This window comes from Scyliorhinus canicula, chromosome 19, assembly GCF_902713615.1.
Source record: "Scyliorhinus canicula chromosome 19, sScyCan1.1, whole genome shotgun sequence".
NCBI lineage: Eukaryota > Metazoa > Chordata > Chondrichthyes > Carcharhiniformes > Scyliorhinidae > Scyliorhinus > Scyliorhinus canicula.
In genome coordinates, this window is record NC_052164.1 from 43,324,954 (window position 1) to 43,344,251 (window position 19,298).

The 19,298-nt window shown below is 40.9% G+C and overlaps 1 protein-coding gene across 1 annotated transcript in view; it reads right to left on the reverse strand.

The window, feature by feature from the left end:
- Positions 1–11,229: 11,229 nt before the first annotated feature.
- Positions 11,230–19,298, reverse strand: part of LOC119953870 (26S proteasome non-ATPase regulatory subunit 11) — an 84,035-nt gene continuing 75,966 nt past the window's right edge. Inside the window, exon 14 of the mRNA XM_038778471.1 lies at positions 11,230–11,731. The gene's annotated coding sequence lies outside the window, so the exon portion shown is untranslated. The remainder of the gene's footprint in view (positions 11,732–19,298) is intronic.

Genomic DNA, 19,298 nt, shown 5'->3' on the forward strand with positions numbered 1-19,298 from the left:
GGAAACCCACGCACACACGGGGAGGATGTTGAAGGGATAGGTGGAGCTATTGTGTTTACTCTGTGCTCACTTGTCCTGAAGGCACTTCTTGAATGTGTAAAAAAAAAGCAATTTGCTTGATGGCAGGTACTCCTCCATTTGGTTGTGTGTAAGGCTCTCTTCCCATGTATTGGGATCCAGCTTGCAAGCTCTGAGATTGGCTTTCAGATATCCAAGTTTGCGATACCCTGTTGATTGCTGGCTGCAGCGTACTGCCTTTGGTATATGGTAATCCTCCATGTAAACCACATTATCAACCAAGTAAAGCCGAGCCGTAATGACAATGCTCTCACTACGAGGTACGGAGCACTTTGCAAGAAGCTGGGAGATGCAGATTTTGCCCTGCTACCTGCTGTTACAAATAGATCTCTGACAGAGCTGTTTGATATGATGCAACTCAGTTGTCCAAGTTTATTTGTAATGCATGCAAATTATATATTTAAAGAGAGACACTTGACAATTGGCCCAACATTTGGCTTGGAAATAACAAATAATGGGACTGAAAATTCTGACTCGGCATTACCAAAATTGCAGTGGTGGGGCTTCATACCTATCCAAAGATGGTGTGTACTTGTGTAATGTCAGGCTCACCCCTGAAAGTTTGACCCTCTCTTTCAATAAGCACATACTTTTAAAGCTAAAATCTTAGCCTAGACCATAGGTGGCTCCACATTTATTATTTGGTGGACTATACAACTAGGGCTCAGCTAGAGTTGAGAAATTTACCACTTCACTGGACCTGCTTCAGGACCTTAAAAGGAATGAGTCGGGCCCATTGATCTGAGAAATGGAGCACAGACAACCATGGGGATGGGTGGATGTTTAGGTGGACGAGGTAAAGCTTTTATTCCTCAAGTGCTTAATCTCTGAGAAAAACCAACCTCTATTCAGATCCCAAAAAGACAACTAACTGTTTGACAGCCTTTTTAAACTGTAAAACAAGATCAAGTCAAAAAGCTATACTATCCTAACGGGTAGGTCACTGGGTGTGAACTTATTTTATTAATCATGGTCACTCTTGCTGTTTATGGCAAAATATTTTACACTTTTAATTACCAAAAATGTTACATATTTTAAAGAGAAATTGACACCCAAGATAGTTACGCCACAAGATTAATGACGTCATCACACACATGATGTTCCTATTGATTGGAACTACTATAATTCGAATAGTTTAGATGTGGCTATTTTTATCCAGTGTGTGCAGGAGAGTTTCCTCACAAAACATGTGGATAGACCGACAAGAGGCGGGGCCACATTAGATTTGGTACTGGGTAATGAACCAGGCCAAGTGTTAGATTTGGTTGTGGGAGAACATTTTGGAGATAGTGACCACAATTCGGTGACTTTCACTATAGCAATGGAGAGGGATAGGAACATATGGCAAGGCAAGGTTTATAACTGGGGGAAAGGTAATTAGGCAAGAATTGGGGAGCATAAGATGGAAACATGAACTGTCAGGGATAGGCACAATTGAGATGTGGAGCTTGTTCAAGGAGCAAATACTGCCTGTCCTTGATATGTATATCCCTGTCAGGCAGGGAGGAAATGGTCGAGTGAGGGAACCATGGTTTACAAAACAGAGGTTGAATGTCTTGTCAAGAGGAAGAAGGGGGCTTATGTAAGGATGAGAAAACAAGGTTCAGTTAGGGCACTTGAGGGATACAAGATAGCTATGAAGGAGCTCAACAAAGGGCTTAGGAGAGCTAGGAGGGGGCATGAGAAGTTCTTGGCGGGTAGTATCAAGGAAAACCCCAAGCTGTTTTACACTTGTGAGGAATAAAAGAATGACCAAGGTGAAGTTAGGGCCGGTCAAGGACAGTAATGGGAACGTGTGCATGGAGTCTGAAGATATAGGACAGGCCCTAAATGAATACTTTTCTTCAGTGTTCACGAAGGAGAGGGGCCATGTTGTTGAGGAGGATAGTGTAATACAGGCTGGAGGAGCTAGATATTCAAAAGGAAGATGTGTTAGAAATTTTGAGAAGCCTGAGGATAGATAAGTCCCCTGGGCCTGATGGGATATATCCTAGGATTCTTTGGGAGGCGAGGGATGAGATTGCAGAGCCTTTGGCTTTGATCTTTATGTCCTCACAGCGCCAGACGACTGGGGAGAGACGATTGTTGTCCCCTTGTTCAAGGGAATAGGTATAACTCTGGGAACTATAGGCCGATTAGTCTCACTTCAGTCATCGGAAAATTATTGGAAAGGGTCCTGAGGAATAGGATTTATGATCATTTGGAAAGATACAGCTTAATCCAGATAGTCAGCACGGATTTGTGAGGGGTAAGTCTTGCCTCACAAGTTTGATTGTATTCTTGGAGGAGGTACCATGTACATAGATGAAGGTAGAGCAGTTGATGCGTATACATGGATTTTAGTCAGGCATTTGATAAGGTGCCCCATGGTCGGCTCATGCAGAATGTAAGGAGGCATGGCATGGAGGAAAATTTGGCCGATTGGATCAGTAACTGGCTATCACATAGAAGACAGAGAGTGGTGGTAAATGGTAAATTTTTATCCTGGAGCCCAGTCACCAGCAGTGTACCACAAGGATCAGTGTTGGGTCCTCTGCTATTTGATTTTTATCAATGACTTGGATGATGGAGTTGAAGGTTGGGTTAGTAAATTTACTGATGACACCAAGATTGGTGGAGTAGTGGATAATGTGGAGGGCTGTTGTAAGCTGCAAAGGTACATTGATAGGATGCAGAGTTATGCTGAAAAGTGGCAGATGGAGTTTAACCCTGATAAGTGTGAAGTGATTCATTTTGGTAGGACAAATTTTAATGCGGATTACATGGTTAACGGCAGGGTTCTGAAGAAGGTGGAGGAGCAGACAGATCTCGGAGTTAATGTCCATCGATCTCTGAAAGTTGCCACCCAAGTGGATAGAGCCGTGAAGAAAGCCTATAGTGTGTTAGCATTTAACAGGGGGATTGCGTTTAAGGCCTGTGAGGTTATGCTGCAACTGTACACGACCTTGGTGAGACCATATTTGGAGTATTGTGTGTAGTTCTGGTCACCTCATTATAGGGAGGATATGGAAGCATTGGAAAGGGTGCAAAGGAGATTTGCCAGGATACTGCCTGGATTGGTGGGTGGGTCTTATGATGAAAGGTTGAGGGAGCTGGGGCTTTTCTCATTGGAGTGAAGGAGGACGAGAGGTGACTTAATTGAGGTGTATAAGATGATGAAAGGGATAGAGTGGACATTCAGCGACTTTTTCCTTGGGTGGATGTAACTGTTACAAGGGGGCATAACTATAAGGTTCATGGTGGAAGATATACGAGGGATGTCAGAGGTAGCCTCAGAGTGGTTGGGGCGTGGAACGCACTCCCAGCTATGGTATGGGGTGTGGAACGTACTCCCAGCAATGGTAGTTGAGTCGGACACTTTAGAAACCTTCAAGCGGTTATTGGATATATATGGAGTGTACTAGAATGATTGGGAGTCGGTTGATTTGATCTTCGTTTCAGACTAGTTCGGCACATCATGGGCCGAAGGGCCTGTACTGTGCTGTGCAGTTCTATGACACGCATATATGAAGACATTGCAGCCTTTAAGTGGCTTGAGGCTCATTGCAAATTCAGCTGCTGCAGCAGTAACTGCCCACCTGCAACTGTCACAGCCTGTCATTGGGATGGGGAGACCCTCCTTCCATACAGCTGCAATGTAGCATGACTCCGAGCTGGCAAGCAGAATTTCCATCCCAATCTCAGTTGGTGCCAAAGCTATGGATCAAGTTCGTGGCCCCAGCCTTCTTTGGGATAATCTTTGGTAGCATTCAACAAAGCCTTGAAAGGTAACAAGCTTGAGAAAGGAAGCAAGCCACATAATTCAAACAATATTGTTACTTATTCAGTTATGCACATCTATGGTGTTGTTAAACTCCAAGGAGACTATTGAAGGGAGGATAAAATCAGCATTGAAATAGATGCAATGGAACATCAAATTATACAGCACAGGCTGATTTTCACCCTCTCAATTGTCCAACTCTTTCACTGTTGATTCCCAAGATTGATCCAACTGCTCCACGCTCTCCCTGGTGTAACCATCTTTTTCTTTGCTTTAACTACTCATGCACATTTCATTTTAAAAAGGTGTACCTGCCATTGCGGGAGCTCATTTGGCGAGTAGTGCAGGATACCATCAACAGGGTGGGTTCAATCCCTGTAGTAGCTGAGGTAGTCCTTGGGGCCCACAGTAATAGCATAGCTTAAGCCATGATTAACAACCCATGGAGAACGAGGATGGTATATTAATAACCATTGTCCCAACCACTCCCTGTGCCAATCATATTCAATGCTCATTTTAGCTTATTTATCTCTGCTTATTCCTAAAATTATAAGTTGACGGTTTCTGCAACTCCATCCACAGACAGTAACCTTTCCTCAGTAGTCGTGAGATAATAAAGTTGTAATTTTATAATATCTATTTAATTTTCTCCAATCAAGATGGCAGGGTGGCAGAGTGGTTAGCACTGCTGCCTCAGTGTGCCAAGGTTTGAACACAGCCCTGGGTCACTGCCCGTGCGGAGTTTGCACATTCTCCCCATGTCTGCATGGATCTCACTTCAACCCAAAGATGTGCAGGGTCGGTGAATTGGCCATGTTAAATTGCTCCTCAATGGGGAAAAAAAATTGGGTAATCTAAATTTATATTTAAAAAATATTCTCTTCTAATGTAAATAACCCCAGCGTTTAAAATTGCTTTTCATGAGATTCTCTTCTCATATGGTGCTAAATCTATATTGTACGCTTCTGTTCTACAAGGTCTTGAAGCTACAATATTCTAGCCAGAACCAAGTCTTTGCTTCTGTACTCTAAAAAAACATTTTATTGGCTTTATTTATATATTTTCAAAATTTGAGAGAACTTTGCATGTCAACTTTTATTTTTTCCCCAAGGAGCAATGCACAACTATTAGTGAAGTAATTATTTATTCAATTGCTTAGTGCTAAACAAATTTGGTCAACATTCTGACTTGGAAGAAACATCTATTGTGGGAATAAGGTAATTCAGTAAAAAGTAACCAGCAAACCTAGAAAGCATAATAGTGAAGACAATCTTAACAATAGTTGCAACACAATGAGAATAATCAAGAATATAGAATCTAAAATAAAGAGCAAGGTTAAGACCAACAAAAATGGTGCTTTAGAAATGAAAATGATTTAAGGCTACCAAGTTTCAACTTGCATTCCTTCCAATGCCACTGCTCGATATCACCATGGATTCCTGATTTGCATGTCTGAGTTTCTGTGCCAAACATACAAGATCAAAGTTATATGGAATTTCCCAGTGTCTGCTTTGATGATTTCAATAAAGACTTGCACCCGTGTTAAAGAAACAGACCTTATGAGGAGGTGGTATGATAGCCGTTGAGCATTCACACTTACTACAGTAATTGAGCAATTGCAGCCATGGTCTAGAGCAGGGGTGGGCAAACTACGGCCCGCGGGCCGCATGCGGCCCGTCAAAGGTCTTTATGCAGCCCACCAAGTCATTAAAAAAAAAAAATTTTTTTTTGTTAAGGTTAATAATGGGGGGGGGGGGGGGGGGGGGGGCTGTTGGGTTACTTACTGGTATAGGGTGGATACGTTGACTTGAGTAGGGTGATCATTGCTCGGCACAACATCGAGGGCCGAAGGGCCTGTTCTGTGCTGTACTGTTCTATGTTCTGTATGAGGCGCCCAGAATCATAACCGGGTGAAGTAATTATTTTACTTAATATACTATGCGGCCCTTTAAAATTGTGAATTTCTGAATGTGGCCCTTGCACGGAAAAGTTTGCCCACCCCTGGTCTAGAGTCAGAGTCTAACTGATACCAGGGTGAAATGCAGTGAGACTCTGTTGTGATGAATAACACTACTGAAGTTCAGAAAAAAGATACAAAATAAAAAATATTCACACCAGTGCTGAAGTGATCATGTAATGCAGCCAAAACACTTGGGACTTGCTATGGACATTGCTTATTTATGTTCCTGGCTGAAGTGAAGATATTGGTTACAATAGAAAGAGAGGAATAATTCACCAGGTCATGGTGTGCTTAAAATCACTCAACATTACTTTTGAATGCATGATCTTGCTATGCAGACCAACCAGAACAGTTCTTGCTGCTGTGGAGTTGTTCAACAAACAGCTGAGATTTCCACAGCGCTTTGGCCAATATTTATCCCCGAATCAACATCAGTAAAAACAAATGATCTAATTGCAGTTTGTGTGTCCCTGCTGTGCAGAATTTGGCTGCCATATTTACTACTTTACAACATTGACTATATTTGACATATTTCACTGGCTGTAAAGCACTTTGGTATGTTCCAATGAACAACAATATAAATGAACGTATGTTTCTTTGTAGCTGGCACAGCAATGTGCTCCTTATTTAGCTGTTAAGATTCAAGTATACAAAGGAGAAACAGTTTTAATTTTCTGCCCATCCTGACTTTTAAAAAAACCGAACATGGAAGTTGAAGCAAAAAAGGAAAACAAAGATAAGGACAGAATGTTTGAGATAGGAAGTTGCATTTTCGTTTCACCAGAGCTATAGAGACAGGAACTTAACATAATTTCAACAATTGGCAAGGCAAGACTTAAATGTGAAGAAGTTCTTTGGAGCTTAAGGAACATTAAACAGACCAGCTTGGGGGCTGCCAAGTGCTCTCGAGTTGGAGCTTGTAAGAAGGCAGAGAAAAATCTCTTGAAGTTACGAGATAGTCACATAATCCCAGACAGCATCATTGCTTTGTTACGATGCTTGGCATTTTAAAAAAAAAGATGTCTGCTGAATTAACATAATTTGTTTGAGGAACCTCAAGGAAAAATATATCGATTTCCAATTTTTCCACAAGGAAAATGAGAAATGTCACTCAGAGCCTTGGTAACTTCTCAGCACCATCTCCCACTTTGGGTGAAACCAATCACTGTTTCTTAACTGACTGGTTGGTTCTACCACATTTTACAATGGTGAGGGAAGTAGATGTTCAAATAGGCTGCATTTGTCACATCAGTCCAAAGTAGAAATCTTTATATGCCCAACATATAAGCCTCACACACCCACATACCCCAGTTACGTGAATCCATACTGACTAAAGCAACTAATAAAGCAAATGATTCACATCCTGTTATCAGGGCTGCTTAACAGTACTAGTCTTCCTGCTGCAGGGGGGGGCGGGGACAGTCCAAAATTTGCTTTGGATGAGTATAAATAATGTGACACCAGTACACAAGTTCCTTTGGAGATCAAAAAAATTAGAACCAAACAATGACATAACTGGTGCCTAGGGTTTAGGCCTCTCAAAAGCTGGAGTGCCCCTTGAGGTTTCACACTCAAGAGCCCTTAAACATGCGTAAGAAGTTGGGGGAAAAAATGAAATATTTCACTTTTGACCCTGCCTCCCTGACTCAAACAAACATTGCCAATAGGTTAAGAAAAACAGTGGGCTGAAAATAAAATTAACACACAACGTATCATGTGGGAGGTAACAGGCAAACCACCAGCTGGCCGAAACAATGAAAAAGATGTATGCCTCAGAATGAGGACTCAGCACAGCAGAGGAAGGTCATCTGCCACCTGGAAAGATGGCAGATGACCTTCCTGTGGGATAGTACTCCTGTTCATATGTGAAAACTGAACAGATAAAAGAATGATCTTATAGAAGATCTGTTTGGTTGAACGTTCAAACCTGGATAGCAGCTTTTCCAGCTCATAGCTTAAAAAACACCATCATGTGAAGAGTAAAACCCCCAACACTATATGAACAAACACTGTACAAGCTGTGAAACATTCATAACATTTAATTAAAAACTCTTAAAATGCACCAGATCAAAGATTTAGGGGTTTTTTTACATTGTGGAAGTATGCAAACATCCTCATTTCATCCAATATTTCATATGGACAAAGACATGAATATATATATATATATATATATATAAAATGTCTATATATTATAAAAAGACAGGTGCGGGTAATGGAGGAGATCCGTGCACAAAATCTGTACATTCTAATTAGGATCAATCTAATGTAGTGACATAAATCTACAATTAGCCTCAACAGTCCTCGCCCCCTGCCTCCCCACCCCAAGTAAAAAGATACATCTACACAGGGCATGTACCACCCCAAAGTATAATTAGTTGTGATCATTACCAGCAGCTACTCATTAAAGCAGGTTTAGCAACAACAAAAAATAATTCTCAGATCAGTCAGTTAACTATCCTGATTTGTTAAATAACATGGTGTTGCTTAATTAACTGGATAGGATTTTTGTCAAGATATTTCAGCGCAGAATTAACTGGGTAAAATAACAATTTGCCTCTTAAAAGAAAATCAATTTCTCTTTTGGTTTAAGATCATTTCCAAGGTCTTAACTTCCCACATCTGCAAATATTCTCATTTTATAGAATTCCCACTTTTCATGTAGAGCTTAAATCTGATTGTGAGCTAAAACTTTTCCCATTTGAGGCACTAAAGTGTAATTCATATTTTTCTGGTATTTTCTAACTACTAGGTATCCTATTCCGCTGCACTTTGAGGTGATGTGCCCGAAGTGAACAACCATATCACGCTGCAAATGTGAATACAGTAGACTTCAGAATGCCTTTCTTAGAAGCCGTTTCCTTAATACTCCTTCATATACCAATCTGTCTACAAAGATCTAAAGAACGACTGCTGTTTTTGCTGACTGAGGTTCATTTCTGGGAGTCTGAAGTCACGGTCAATCAAGTGTGCTCCGGAAAATAAGGTGATCATGATACTGCCACCAGTTAACGACAGCCTCTTGGAATTAAATTAAAGCATCAAAATTGCTCATCTTGCAATGTCACTCGGTGCGCTATTCCAAAAAAAACTATCCATAGCTGAAAAATAACTCAGGGCTTGATTGTCACGTCAGTGCAACCTTCAGTCATCTACTGTAACTCGCTGGAAACAATATATCTTCTGCTGCTCACACTACAATAGCAACTATTACTTTGTAAATTTTATCATTCCATTGCATTCCAAATTTACATTTACACTACAGATAAAACACCATGCTCTGAATCAATCCAGCAGCTATTAGTTCATTCATATCAAGGAAATCAATTGTAATTGAATACATTTATACCACTATAAATAATTATGAGTTCAAGGGCCAGTTGCAAAGGAATATTGTTCTAAACAAGCTACTTCTGAAAAAGGGCCAGCGCCAAGTCCACTCGATTGACAAGCAACCATTATGCTCGAGTGACCTTGAACTGTAAAAAGTCATTTTTATTTTTTAAAACACATGCAGATCACTCTACCCTGAAAATAATCCTCCCCAGTTATAATTTTGTTACTGGTTAAAGGTAATGGTGAAAATTGATTACACTGGTCACTGTAGCAGTTTTTTAGGCAAATTTCCAACAAACTGCCGAGTTCATATAGTTAGTTTAGTCTTCCCAAAAGTCTCCTAACATGGCTGTTTGATATAGAATATAGTGTCAATATCGATGTTTTAAAGGGTTGGATTTTGGTGGTAGAGGTGGGAAGGTCGAGTCAGGAAATACTAGTCTCCTTTCAAAATGCACCCTCACCCAGGTAGGCTGGGGAGGGGTGGGATGGAGTTGAATAAGAGAATAACAGAGGCCGGTAGGAATGCAGGTCAGGACCACAAACGCTCCTCCTCTTTCCCCCTCCCCCCATCCCACTTTCCAGTATCCACTCTTAGTTTATAGAACCAGGAGCCATTGGCAAGCCTGACAAGTCTTTGAAAATAATCCTGAAACTGACACCAAGCAGAAGCTTTGCAGAGATCCTTTGAAAATAAAAGCTCAGCTAACAACTTCTTAAAAGTGACAATCAGTCATTCATAGTATAGATATCAGAAGCTTTAATTTATTCAAAGTCAATCTGGTGTAAACAGGCACACAGGCAGTGAGAAAATAGTCAAAGAAACAGTAACATATTACAAGGTAATAATGATGTCATACAAAACTTTCACTCCCTTCTGCAGCTGTATAAACATTGCTCGCTGTGATCAAGTGCATTTGCCATTCTTGGAGCTCAGTCTGACATTCATAAGGCAACCTGGCAACTTTATTAACAAAAGCAGGGGAAACAGAATGGCATTTTGTGAATGTCTGGTTGAGCTCCTAGAATGGCTAAAGCACTTAGATCTCAGTATGCAATGTTTAAACTGCTGCAGGAATGAGGGAGAGTGCAACAATCTCATTTTTAAATTTTTTTTCTTTTTTTAAAAAAAAGAGATTCCCCCTCCCCCACTGTGTTTATTTACACACGATTAAGAGGTCTGAAGTGGATCAAAGCTCCAGATATTGATCATATGAATGACTGTGATTGATTGGCAGCTTTATCAGAAGGTACAAGGGTCAATGTATTTCCATGGGAATGTAATTCCATGGGAAAACTGAATGGCAGGGGTGGCACGGTGGTTAGCACTGCTGTCTCACGGCCCGAGGACCCAGGTTCAATCCCGACCCCGGGTCACTGCCCATGTGGAGTTTGCTCATTCTTCCCACGTCTGCAAGGGTCTCACCCCACAACCTAAAGATGTGCAGGGTAGGTGGATTGGTCACGCTAAATTGCCCCTTAATTGGAAAAAAAATTGGGTACTCCAAGGAGAATTCTGAATGGCTTCTTTTTTTGGTTGATGACTCAGGACTGGGATTCCCCTGTGGTTCTCCTCCCTGACAGGCCACGAACCATGTCTACTTACAGAAAGGGCCTGACTTGCATTGGATGGGGAAGGGGAGGGCGTTGGGGGTGGGGGTTAACTGCCCACCGCAACAATGGACTCAACAATGGAGCTGGTAAGGACAGGAGTGCTGTATGTGGGATGGCTACCAACAGCCTTTTCCTGTTTCAGCAAAATTGCCAGAAGTGGGAATGGGGGCTGGAAACCGGTTCCAATCTGCCATTTTTAAACACCTCTTGTGTTGTTCCAACTCAGAAAAAATTCAGACCCAAGACTCTCTTCCCTTCCCCTGTTCTCAAAGGACGCACACAAATAAAGCAGAAAATATGTACACTATGAATGACTCATCAATGACATTGTATTTAAAATACTCAAACATCTGTCTGGAAGCTGAAATAAGGTTCTTCTACACCTATGAGTTCCAATAGTCAATGTACACAGTTTTTCGCACAAGTTTTGTTCTTTTTTGTCAAAACTAATTTAGAAATCTAAAAATAAAAGCACACATCACACTTTGAAAAAAAATGTTTTCTTCTTTATTTATGAACTCATCTGAACATCAGATATACCTGATAATTGTTGGTTAGCAAGAACCGTTTGTACATTTGATATTGATGGCAAGAACCAAAACAGCGACGGCATGTGTAGGAAACTGTTGGAAAACAAGTCAGGTCAAAAGCAGTGTGATGTCAGCCAGGTCCAGAGACAGCATGGGTCAACGGTCAACCAAAAACCTCTGGATATAACAAAGCGAGAGTTTGGTTAAACCCTCAATAGAATGAAGAGCAGGACAAAATATGACAAAGGATTTTAAAAAATGTCATACCATCCCCTGATAACCTGCTGGTTAAAGGCTACATCAAACCGGAACAAACTTGTTCTGAACAGAATGAGTTTGACGAGGGATTTAAAAACTTTCAGACTGAAAGTAGGACACACTGAAAAAATCCTAGCATTTCTCCAAGCTCCGTTCTCTTCTGTCACACAGTCCAACTCTCTGGAACGCAGTTGCTCTCTGTGGGAGGAAAACAAACATCTAAATATGCGTCAATAGAACGGAATAAAAACGTTGACAAAGCTGAAATGGTTCTCGACTTTATAGCTAAGAAAAATCTACTTCATCACGCAGCACAGCTCTCAAAGGGAAACAAAAAGGAGACAAATCATCTCTGTCTTCATCGAAAATTTGTCAGTCAATGTTAGCACAAATTGATTCAATTCTCAAGGAGGCTGTCATTAGTGCATTCGTCATTATAACAGCCACAGGGACAATGTGCTCAACAGACTGCTGTGAATGTGGACATCATTTTGGACCTAATTGTTTCTTTAGAACTTCAGAAAAGGTAAACATGTTATGTAAACTTGGCTTGTTTTCTTTTAACTTTCGAAGGTTGAGAAATTATATAATCAAAAGTGATAAAGGGATTCATTGGAGTAGACAGATGAACTATTTCTGTGGGTAGAGGAATCCAGAACAGGAAGATGCAACTTTAAAATTAGAGATGGGCTGTTTAGGAGGCAAATCAGGAGGCACGTATCGCAAATAAAAGGGTAATAGAAATCTGACACTTGCACAAATGACTGTGGGTGCTGAATCAATTGAAAATTTCCAGTCTTGGATTGATTGATTTTTGCTGAGCAAGGTTCTCAATTGATATTGAACAAAAGTCAGGTCAAAGCAGAGATAGAAATTAGCCAGAATCTAACAGGTTCAACAGGCTGAACGCCCTATTCCAGCTCCCACCAAAACAGCTGCTGAATTCTACTAATAATGTTAATTCTCCAAGTTTGAATTAAAATTCTGCCACTGATTGTTCTATGGTGCATAAACCCTTTCAGCATAGGGCAGCACGGTGGCCTAGTAGTTAGCACAACCGCCTCACGGCGCTGAGGTCCCAGGTTCGATCCCGGCTGTGGGTCACTGTCCGTGTGGAGTTTGCACATTCTCCCCGTGTCTGCTTGGGTTTCGCCCCCACAACCCAAAAATGTGCAGAGTAGGTGGATTGGCCACGCTAAATTGCCCCTTAATTGGAAAAAATAATTGGGTAATCTAAATTAATAAAAAAAATTTAAAAAAACCCTTTCAGCATACCTACAAACCTAATTTCAAAGACTCTGCACCAATCCTCTGCACTAAAGGCAAAATCTCTCAACCATACCAAATTTTGCATCATTATTCATTTCAAAGCTCAATAACTAATTTTCATGCCCAAATGTTCCAGCAACAAAACAGATGCCTTTTTTGATACCGTGCCTATCAATCATATCTGTTCTTCGTTACTACGCGAGCACAAACTTCATAATTAACTTCAGAAACTGATTTCTGCTTTTAAAAAAAGGATGAAATGAAAATACAACTATCATTGTAAACTCTAAACGTAAAAATAAAATTTGAAATTTCCTAAAATAAAACAATTTGTTTCATAAAGAAAACAGAATTGAACTTGAACCATTATGTATTCTTGCAAAGGCTTAAATTTAGTATTTTGGGCATGGAAAAACTATGCTACACAAAGTGAATGCGCCTTCTATATTATTCATTAAATGCCATTGATGACAGCATCTCACATTCTTCAAACCTAAAGTTTTACTTGCTTAAAATACACATGTCCAGAAACATCAGTCAAACATCGAAGACTGGAATCCCACAAGGGTCATGACAGAATGAAGAAATCTGGGGTTTGAACTGAAACAGGTCCCCACCTAACTCCAAAAAATGAAATAAGACTCAAAGGAGGTAATCTCACACCCCATAACATCACGTCATGGAGTATTCTCATTTGTAACAATAATTTTTTCTTCTTCTTTTTTTATAAATTTAGATTACCCAATTATTTTTTCTATTAAGGGGCAATTTAGCATGGCCAATCCACCTACTCTGCACATTTTTGGGTTGTGGGGGCAAAACCCACGCAGACACGGGGAGAATGTGCAAACTCCACACGGACAGTGACCCAGAGCTGGGATCGAACCTGGGACCTCAGCGCCGTGAGGCGGTTGTGCAAACCACTAGGCCACCGTGCTGCCCTATTTGTAACAATAATGAGGTACTAAGTTAGTCAACTGGGGTGCTAACTATGTGTGCTCTGTATATCCAATGGAAGAAGAATCCAAAGAAATAACTTTCCTTTGCTGATGGATAAGTTAAGCTGTGTGAATTGAAGGCATTTATTACACAATTAGCAATTCAGGCAATGGTCAAAGGTGCAGTAAGAAAACATCGAGAAATTGAAAATATAATGAAGAGCAGTCGACGTGGATTTCAAAAGATAAAATCATGTTTGATCAACTGTACCAAATTATTCTAGGTAGTAACAGAAAAGGTGGATACGGGTAATGCAGACAAAATGAATTTGGATTTCCAAAAGCCTTTGATAATTTACACAATGGACATCTGACGATGGTCAGAATATGTGGAGTCAGGGTACAAGTTTTAGAATGCATAGAAAGCTGGTTACAAGGTGAGAAAGTGGGGAATGAAAAGTTGTCACTCAGACTGGCAAAAGGATGAGAAATAATGTGCCACAAAAGATTTCAATGGGACTACTGATTTAGACTGAGAATGAGGACAATTTCAAAATTTTGAATCACACCAAATTGCAGATTTGTAGTTAACACTAGAGGAAGATAAGAACATAAGAACATAAGAACTAGGAGGAGTAGGCCATCTGGCCCCTCGAGCCTGCTCTGCCATTCAATGAGATCATGGCTGATCTTTTGTGGACTCAGCTCCACCCGACCCGAACACCATAACCCCTTTTTTCTTTAAAAAACTATCTATCTTTACTTTAAAAACATTTAATGAAGGAGTCTCAACTGCTTCACTGGGCAAGGAATTCCATAGATTTACAACCCTTTGGGTGAAGAAGTTCCTCCTAAACTCAGTCCTAAATCTACTTCCCCTTATTTTGAGGCTATGCCCCCTAGTTCTGCTTTCACCCACCAGTGGAAACAACCTGCCCGCATCTATCCTATCTATTCCCTTCATAATTTTAAATGTTTCTATAAGATCCCCCCATATCCTTTTAAATTCCAACGAGTACAGTCCCAGTCTACTCAACCTCTCCTCGTAATCCAACCCCTTCAGCTCTGGGATTAACCTCGTGAATCTCCTCTGCACACCCTCCAGTGCCAGTACGTCCTTTCTCAAGTAAGGAGACCAAAACTGAACACAATACCCCAGGTGTGGCCTCACTAACACCTTAGTGAGATATTAAAGGTCTTGCAGAAAGGGTATGTAATTGGCAAATAAACTTCGATATAGATAAGTGTCAGGCAGAATGTTGCTTACAATACTAAGAAGGCTACATGCTCTTTGAAAAACGAGCATCTAAATGTAGTACTGGAATAGTGCGTAGATTACCACACTAATGGTGAGGTTAATAAAGCCATACAATGAAGAGCACTGGTTAATTTACTGAGGGATCAAATTGAAAAAAACACAGTTGCTATGGTCCACTTTTGTAGAACCTTATGGTGAGCCACACATGGGAGTCCTGTGTACTGATCTGGTTTGCATATTAAGATGATGATATGGCGGTCCTGGAGAAGTGTATAAAGATTTACTAGAACATTAGCAGAACCTAAAGGTTAGAACTATCAGGAGAGATTGAATAGGCTGGGACTATTTTCTCTAGACAAGAAAGGATTGAGGAGTGACCTGATAGAGGTCTTCAAGATTATGAAAGGGCTTGATCAGATGGACACAGATGTTTCCACTTGCAGAAGAGACCTTGACTAGGTCCCTTAAATAAAATATATCCTTATAATAGTTGAGATGAATAGCAGAGTCAATCATGGGGAAATTAGATAAACACATGAGGGAGAAAGGAATAGAAGAATACATTAATTGAACTGGATGAAGTGTGAAAGGAAGTTCCAAGTGGTGCATATAATATTCCAAGCAAACATTTACTGCTCATCTGCGTTCCTTGTGATCTGTCAGTGGGCTATGCACATTTAAATTTGTCTTTCATTGAACTAGGACACAGCTTCAAAGCAAAACATCTTTCCAAATGTGTGTAAAAAATGGAAGGCAGTTGAGATTAATTAAAAATAAGGATTTTAAAGTTGTGGCATATTTATGGGATGGGAGCGAAGGACCTTTAACCAAATCGAGGTTCAATAATGCTCAAAATGACTCACAGCAAGTACAAAGCATCTTTCTCAGATGTCTATGAAATGGCAAACCAGCATTGCAATAATTTTACCTGCAAAGCAATAGGTATATATTTCGAGCCAACTTATATTTAGGATTCTACTGTGGTTGATTTCTCCCCACAAAAAGTGTCACTTAAGTGCTATAACAAAATTTGTTTAGAAATTCACTCAGAATTAATTCAGAAACGTTTCTGCAATTTGTGCAACACTGCCTCGTCTTGGTCTCCTGCCAAGACTGGAGAACTCCCTCTGTTGTCAAAGCAGTAAATTAAGCATAGCAATAAAAATAGAGCTTATTTCTTCCAAGGCTCTGATGAGTGTTAATGTGATTTATATACTACAAGGCAGTTGGAGATGGCCCATGGAATGCTACAAAAGACACTGTATTAAACCAGACTACGGAAATCCAAGTTCTGTGCAGAATGTGGGCTCAAAAGTGTTGGATCATGGAATTAAATTGGTTGCTAACTTTTCGTCATATTTAGGACAGTGGCAAGCGGGTGGGTGGAGGAGGAAGCAGGGTGGGGGAAGCGAGGCAAGGCGGGGAATAATCTTAACTAAAGTTCACCCATCCTGGGCAATCTCCTTTGCACCTTCTCAAGGACATTCACATCTTCCCCAAGGTGTGATGACCTGAACTGGACACAAAACTCGACACGGCGCTTAACCAGAGCTTTATAAAGGTTTGGCAAAATTTCCATGCTTCCCATCATAAAGCCCAAAATATTTGCTAGCCACCTTCTCAATATGCCCTGCCATCTTCAAAGTTCGATGCACGTGGACTCTGTTCATGCATAATATTCGTTAGAATCATGCCATTTCGCCCATATTGCTTATCCATCGTCCTTCAGCCAAAATGCTTCACCTCGCCCTGTGGTATGCTTCCGCGAAGGTGTCAAGCATGGCTTGGAGATTCTTTTCCTCGAGTGTAGATAGCAATGTCATCCGCATACTTGAATTCGACGAGCAATGTCAGTGTCGCTTTCTTCTTGGATTTCAAACGGTTGAGGTAAGGTTTTTCACCCATCCTGTAGAGAAGGTGTCCACTCTACTGTGAAGCTTGTTCTTGACTAGGTGAAGGATGGTGACGAAGAAGATGGAGAAAAGGGTGTGGGCGATGGCACATCCCTGCTTAATTCCAGGCTTGACCTCGAAGGTTTCTATATTATTTCCGTTGGCTAGGACTGCTGGCATCTTGTTGTGGAGTCGTTGGAGATGTTGACTAATTTCTCTGGGCAATCAACCTTTGACAGGATCGTCCCTGGAACTTCCTGATTGACTGAGCCAAAAGCCTTGGTCAGATCGATGAAGGTCATGTAGAAATGTTGCTCCCAGCATTTCTCCTGAAGTTACGAGCAGAGAAAAGCATGTCTGCTGTTTCACGGTTTGGTTGGAAGCCACATTAGCTTTCCAGAAGGATTTCTTCAAGAGACGGGAGAAGGTGGTTGACAAGGATTCGGGCGATGATCTTCCCGGCAATGGAGAGTAGGGAGATTCCTCAACTGATCCCATTTTCCGCTTTGTCGCCTTTCTTGAAGATGCTGGCAATGACACATCCCTGAGGACAGCAGGAACTTCCTCTCTGTCCCAGATTTTAAGGAACATCTGATGGAGATGACAGGTGATCTTGTCTCTGAAAATCTCCACTGGAATCCTGGCCACTCCCGTGGCTTTTCCATTCTTCGTGTTTAATGGCGGTTTTAACTTCGCCCTGCTGGGTGGGAGTCCAAGATCATCTTTGATGGGGAGTAGGGGGATTTCCTCAAATATATCCTCATCTATTATTCTATCATGGTTTAGGAGTCCTTTGAAGTGTTCCCTCCATCGAAGGCTGATGTTTTCTCTGTTGTTCAAGAGGGTTCCATCCTTACTCTGCACCAGTTTGGCGCAGAGGGTGTTGGGTCTACATAAAGCCTTGGTGGCACTGAAAAAACCCCAGGTGTTGTGGTCAGCAGTTCTCTAGTTTTTGAAATCCACTGATTTCCCTGTTTTCTTTGTACCTTCGCCTTGGCTAATTGATGAGCTCTCCTCTTTGCTTGCTGACTATGTCTATTTACATGCTGGTCAAAGCATTTTGGGTCCCCTTTTATATCGACTGCTATACCAGAGGAAAAAGTGCTACAATGTAATGTTCAATGGAACAGCACAAAATTCTAAAAACATGACAGGGTAATTAGTTTCTGGCCAATTAAGCTTGATTACTTATAAAATTGGATTTCACTCACTGAAAAAAAGCATTTCTTCAGAAAACCTCTGAGCAAGACAAGTAGTAAAGAACACATTGATGGGAAGATGAAAGTGATGGTTTTAAAGATTGAAAAGTTTCACAATGCCAAATTTTGTGAAGAAACAGCGGCCATTCAGGGGACCGTTCAGGGAATCTACAAAAGACTGGTCTGGTTTTTATAGGCTGGTATTACGTGAAGAGGCAGTAGATTGACATCACACAAGCAGTTGGGAGCTAGCTCAGATCAAAGTATAGCAGGCAGGATGTGGGGTTGGGCTACTTGAATCATAAGAGAGGAAATGAAAAAATGAAAATCACTTATTGTCAGGAGTAGGCTTCAATGAAGTTACTGTGAAAAGCCCCTAGTCGCCACATTCCGGCGCCTGTCCGGGTAGGCTGGTACGGGATGTGTGCAGCATGAGTAAATAAATTGCTCTATGGTATTCCTCTTTAAATGCCAGTGCAAAAGAACAACAAAGCTTTTAGGGGAACTTTCAGATCGTGTTTCCATTTTAGCTACTTGACTGGAAGCAATCTACAATCTGAACATTTTAAAAACCATATAGAACATGAGAAGGAAAAGAAAACACCACTCATTCCAACATGGAATCTACTTTACTTCAGAGATGAAGAAAAAATACATGGAGATTCTGACTCCTGTCATCTCACCATGTGGGCTAATATCCTTTTTGCAAACTTTTTAAAAATCCTGTAAAACCTATATGTTATACACACTGCATTCAGATGAAAGGCCAGCAAATGAACAGAAAAGTGGTTTCCTAATGGAAGATATTCAGTAATAAAAGTTTGCATCAATGGAAGGGCTAATCCTGTAGCAGAGCTACACTTCAAATCCTTCAAGATGAACATGACCCTGGAATTTGAGAGTGTGAGAATCTTAAATGGGCTTGGATGCTGATTGCTGGTCAACCAGCCCTTGGACTTCACCTGACTTTGGGGGCTCATGCACATTGGAATTATAGCCTATGTCAGCAACCATTATGGGGAGGAAGATAGTAATGAAATCAATCACGTTCATTGAAAAAATGATGAGAAATGTTAAATTCAGCCAAGAGGACATTGTGACGTAGATGAGCGTGGTGCAACACATTTAATCATTCAAAATCCAGTTCTCACAACCTGTATGGTCTCTTGGTCTTTAGAGAACTGAAATGTACCTCAGCGCCAAAGCAGG